This window comes from Charadrius vociferus, unplaced genomic scaffold, assembly GCF_000708025.1.
Source record: "Charadrius vociferus isolate BGI_N301 unplaced genomic scaffold, ASM70802v2 scaffold260, whole genome shotgun sequence".
NCBI classification, from domain to species: domain Eukaryota; kingdom Metazoa; phylum Chordata; class Aves; order Charadriiformes; family Charadriidae; genus Charadrius; species Charadrius vociferus.
Genome location: NW_009646410.1, coordinates 2766666 through 2772665, shown reverse-complemented (window position 1 = coordinate 2772665; position 6000 = coordinate 2766666). Strand labels below are relative to the sequence as shown.

The 6000-nt window shown below is 37.4% G+C and overlaps 1 protein-coding gene across 1 annotated transcript in view; it reads right to left on the bottom strand.

Moving 5' to 3' along the window:
• TOM1L1 (target of myb1 (chicken)-like 1) overlaps positions 1-6000 on the bottom strand; it is a 245547-nt gene that overhangs the window by 22803 nt on the left and 216744 nt on the right. The gene's annotated exons all lie outside the window — the stretch shown is intronic.

The following is a 6000-nucleotide window of genomic DNA, read 5'->3' as shown; positions in this document are numbered from 1 at the left end:
AGCCCGGCCCCTCACGGCTGTGCCGCACCGACGGGTCAGCGCCGCACCTCAGCTCCGCACCCGAGGCACCCCACTGGCTCCCACGGGGGATCACGCAGCCACGTCCTCCTTTTCCCGCTGCTTGGCCAGTGTTTAACGTGTGACGGGACCGCCCCGCTCACGGCAAACTCGGAGGTCCCTCAGCTATCTCCCAGATGGGGCTTCATAGCTGAAACCACAAAGAACTTGGCATTTGGTAAGGCAAGGCTGGGAACGCCTGGGTCGGACCTACCCAGGGGCTCCGACCTGCCTGTTGGAACCTACGTTGACTTTAGTGGAAAGGGAAAAAAGCACCTGCCTTGCAGCACTCAGCCCCACAGATCTGTTCAGTGGCACAGAAGAGTGATGGTAATTTTGTTTTTTGTTTTGTTTTTTTTTTCAGGTATTTTGAAGAACTTTTAATTACAGAACTGACTTTAAAGGATCAGCTTTATGATACAAGTGTTAGGACCTTCACTTCAGGTATGAGACCACAAAAAATGAGGCCTTTCAAAGGCCACAAAATAGAATGTACACTTTTAAACTGATACCTGATGCAATTTGCTGGTTAAATTGCTTACACACAATTAATTTATTTTACAAGAGGACTACAAACGCAGTGAGAGCAACAACTTCTGCTTCACCATACTGCACACTGTGCAGACACATTCCAACTTTAGCATCCACCACTATGAAATCACTGGGGCTCACCGCTGCTCCTGCAACATTCATACGTGTTTTCTGAAACCCACATGTTCTCTTCTGTTTCACAGATTTAACAGGAACAGATCTCAAAAACGTAAGGAAAAAAAGCAGTGCACATCAGTTACATTCATACAGTCATCATTTGTATTATGTAGGAATCACTAACACGTTCCTCTCGCCACATACACGTGTGGGACCTTCTTGCTACAATTACTATCAATGACTTCCATTGTGTCACTTTATCACAAGTCAGACTATCTCAGACCTATACAAAACTTGGGAACGAACGTGGCATGAATGAAAATTAAAACCTCAGCTGTAATTTTTGTTGACTGAGAGTTGTAATTATTTCAGTATCAAACAAGTACAGAATCATATTAACTAGCATTTGAATGCAGCTTAATCAGTCATACAGTCAGAACATGATATAACCAAATAAATTATTTGCCTGACATTAGAATTTCATGAATTAACAAAGCTGTATTTGCACTGATTATGAGAGTTCTTCCTAGGATAAACTCATTTTACTTTCTTCTGCATTTTGAGTAACTCTATGGCCCCATCTACTGGATGGCTTTAACATAAAGGCTGGAGAAGAACGCTTGCATACCTGCAAGCAGCTCTACAAAAAGCAAGTTATTACAAGAACTTCTAGGCAAGTTGATCATGTACAATGAATGTGGCAGCTGAGTCTTTTTCTTACTCTGTCTATAGTAAATGGGTGGAGTTCAGCGTGCAGCGTGGTGAGGTTCCATTCGAGATTGTTTCTAACGAACGTGCCTCAATTTTCCATGTTTCTGTTATTCTTGTTATGTGGTTATAAGCCAGACATCATCTGTCAAAACAGGAGTTTGTTTATTCTTCGTTGCAGAATTTTGAAATAAGTCCTCTAAACTTAGGTGTTTATTTCATTTGCTCTTTTAACACCGAAACTGAAATAAGGACCTGTTTAAATTAGCCCTTGTTAAACTTGCAATGTGAGTCAGACCTTGTTTCAGAGAGCATATTTTATTGAGCTACTCAGGGGAAAAAAGTCTGATGAAGTCTTTTTTCATTTGAATTTACTGATTAAAGGTACTCATTGAAATTGGCTACTAGTCTGATCTATGAACTCCTAGTGGGCTTCAGGTTCTGCTTGAAACAAGCCTGCCTGTCTCTTCAGCCTTCTCTGGACTGGAGTCCTTGGTATTTATGAGTCGGTGATCAAAGAGTCCCAGGAGAGTCCTACTGCACTCTTTGCAATTTTACTATTATTGCAGATATAGTATTATACTTAATTATTACTATTAAGGACATTTTCCATCTTTTGCAAGCACACATAGTATGTTGTGAAAAGAAAGAAGGAAGAGACTAAATAATTTCTCTTTGCAAAATGTTTTGAAACAAGAGTGTTTAGTGGCATAGTTTATGTCTGCCTCTTGAGCTAACATGTATTATACCAACATAAGCAGGCTTGGTAATGTAATTTTATTTGTACTAGAGGTTTTGTTGATGTTGCTACATCAATTACGAATATAAAATCACATCCCTAATTGCTATAGCTATGCAACAATTTTTTCAATCTAGTTTTGCTAGTTTTAAAGTTCAGTTATATATCATTAATTTAGTTTTTTAAAAATGACACCTTTACCCTATTTAGTCTTTGGTCCTGTTTTCAAGGAATCGCATACACACACGCAACACCTTGAGTGAAATACTTAAACAGCTGTCATATTCATACACTGTTTTATGATATTGACTTGTACCGGCTGTTGTTTGTTATATGAAAATTATAAACCATGGTGATGATTTTTGGTTTAGTTTGAAAACGAGAAAGATTCTTAAGAGATCATTATTCAGCAGAGATTAGATGAGGAGTTGCAAAGTATTCCCTCCTCCATCTCCCAAGAGCTGTATTTACTCTCCCAGCCTTCACCAGAAGTCTATTTTAGTGTGATTCTTCCTTGTTATCCAGTACAACAAAGACACAATCAGCAGGATTCTCACTGTAGCTCATTAGACCAGATGCTGGTTATGGCCTGTGCTGGTAGCTCAACTTGAACAAACAGCTAGAGGGCTAAATCAAATCCCTTCTGCATCATCTCCATTAGCTCATTGCCTTCAGATAACAGCAAACCTAATCAGGAGCTATTTGGGCAAATTAAATTAATGTTTGGGACCCAGTCTCACTAAGAATAAAGACCAGTCCCCAAATATCTATTTAAGTAATTACTGATTTTTATTGTTTGGGTTTTTTTGTGGGGTTTTGTTTTGTGGGTTTTTTTTAAATCCAAACCCCATTATGTTAGCAGCGTATTTAATTTGCTTGTGTAGATAAGGGGAACAAATATCGCCGTGAAGGAGGGAGGTGGCCTGCAGAGGGCAATCTTGTTCAACGAATATCCTCGTTTTTTATGTGGTGGCTACTCTAAGTGAAGGATGGTTTATCGAAAAGGCAATACCCTATCAGCCATACTGGGTTTTCTCACATACACAGCGTGGTTCAGATGCAGCTCTTTAGCTTTCTGGTAATTTGAGATTTAAAAAAAAAAAAATCTATGTATGCAATGCAAAGCTCTCAAAAGGTAGAACAGGGTAAGGGATGTGGTATTTTTCCAACTGACAAGTGGATGACAGTCAGGTTTTCTCAGTTTTGGTTCTGTGCTGCAATTCCTGGACCCCACAGCCTCAGCACACTATCACTGCCCTGGGACTTTCATGTGAAGTTGGACAAATCTGTATTTCTCCACCTTCTAAAACACTGAGAATTCCAAGCGAAAAACATTTTTTTTTTTTTTAATAACACACTATGGGAGTCACGGCTACTTTGAAATTAAAACCATGTATAGCTTGTTTTACATAAGGCTGAGTGTAAAATCTTTCAGAAATAAGTATTTTACATCTTTTTTTTTTTTTTTTTTAAAAAAAAAAAAGCTACTACACGTTACCTCCCTCTAGGATTTTAACTTCACGATGTGGTGTTAATCCAAAAGCTTTCCTGCCTCTCCTCCCTTTCCTTTCAGGAAACAATCCTGCTTTTTCCCTGGATCAAGGCTGGAGGTAAATATTTTGTTGTATATTTAGGAAATTTACCAAAGCCTGTTCTCAAGTTCACATTCTCAGAGACAAAGATGCATCATCCAGTTCCCCCAGCTTCTCTCCAGTGGTGTATTTTCTGTCAGTGGATTCTAGATTTGTAAAGAAACGATGAAATCATTATTATACTGCAGAATATTGTGAGTCTTGACTCAACTTTCCTGCATGAGGTTAATTATTAAATATACCTTATCCACTGGAAGGTAGAATCCTCTGCTTGAATCTCACAGGAAAACTTAAGAAGAAATAAAAAACTCCCTGAATCTTAAATTACAGGAATTGTAGATAGTTTTCCCATGAATGGGATGCAACTGCTATATATATACTGCTGTGTAAAGAGCAAGCTCAAAATGGAAAATAAGGTATGAACTCAGTAATTCAGATTTACAGCAAACTAACATATGAGAAGTTGGGAACTTTTCTATCATCTATCATCCTTTTCTATCAAAGGAAAATGGCAAATAACTGGTTCACATTTAAGCTGGCAATAAAGAATATATTAATTGGCCGAACATCTCTTTACATTAGAGGCTATTTAAAGAAGTTTATTTCATAGGACATCTTTTGTGAATTTGGACAGTAGTAAAACACAATTGTCCAATTAAACCAGGAATGCTTTCTGAGTTACCATGATACTGTTTTTTCTCTGTAGTACACAGAAGGACATTCAGATTACATATGGTATACATTATGGTGTGCCACAAGTTTAGTTTAATTTTGTTTTCACATTACTGAAGTTTATGATAAAAATTTTTCATATCTCACTCTTAGCTGCAGTACAAATTTCTTTGCCTTCAGTGAAGAAGCTTGAAAAATTCTGTGATATTAATTGGTGTACTTTTTAAAATTAAAAAAAATTATTTGACAACTGATGAGGTCTTTGGATAGATGTTTTAATTTATAGGTGTGCTGAGATGTGATATAACAACAAATATTTTTGTCTCCTATTTTAATACAAAACAAAAAGCAAAAAAACAATCCCCAAACCCTTATATATCAAGTATGTGGTATATGAAGCCTTTCAAAAGATGCAGGAATCAACCTGAATCAAGCTGATATTTTCAGCACCAGCAACAATCTTGATTATTTGGACACCATTGCAATTATCAGTGTAGAAAGCAATCGTGGAAGAAACTAAAATCCTCAAGCTTTACACATTAGCGGCAGGTATGGCCTTTACCAAGAAGGTCATTTTTCTCTCTGTGACACTCCCACTGCCACTTGAAGTGCAAAACAGCTCTAGGCAAGAGCTTAGTTCAGCACTGTTTCTTCACATTTTCTTAGTATTTGGAGAATAGCAATAACAAAACCCAGATCCTTTAAAAATACATACTTAAAGAAAATAGTTTTCAGGCACTGCGTCCTAATTAAATAATTTCAGCAATATTTGATTGCCCACAAATAGGTGTACTGGCTATGGGAACAAATTTCCAAAAGCTTCATAGTTAAATCATGGACTGGTAGCTCCATGCCACCCACAGAGCCCCGGTTCAAATCCAAGCCTCCTCCAACTAATGTAATGCCATGCCTCTCACATGGCTATCTCCTGTCCTAATTAACCAGGAGTCTCAGCTGAGCTCTCTGCTGGATTTTAATTACAGAGTTATTAATTCATGGGGAAAAAATTGACAGATGTTTCAGGTTGGTCGTAGCAAATTAAAAGGCAGGTGCTTGGCATAAAAACTCAGAAATGATTAAACAAATGACTCATGGATGTTTAGCTGTTTTACAGTGAGCAGTGTACATAGTACCATTTAGTATATTGTAGCACAGGGTGACTTCTCAGGATAAAAATAACAATAGCAACAGATTTTGCTCTGTCTAGTTTTTAAAGAAGCTTATAAATCTGTGTTCTTAATTTGGTTTATAGCTTTTGCTGGGTTCATTTTACTCCTCTTTCCTTTAAAAAGAAAATCCACTATTTTCTTAGGTTGTTAGTTTTAAAAAAAATGTGCGATGCCAAGGTAAATGAAGGAACTAGTTGGATACTCTATAATTATTGTTACTCAAACTGAGCATATATATAACATGAAGTAAAAGACTAACTTTTATCTCTTAGAAGGGACAACAAACGTCATAATTTTACTAATAACTTCAATCACTTGACAAAGCAGCTTAGAAAAACATTAGCTCACGTCAAATAAATGAGTTACAGGAAACACAGGCATGGCCTGAAAAGCTACCAAGGTCAGTATTTTAAGG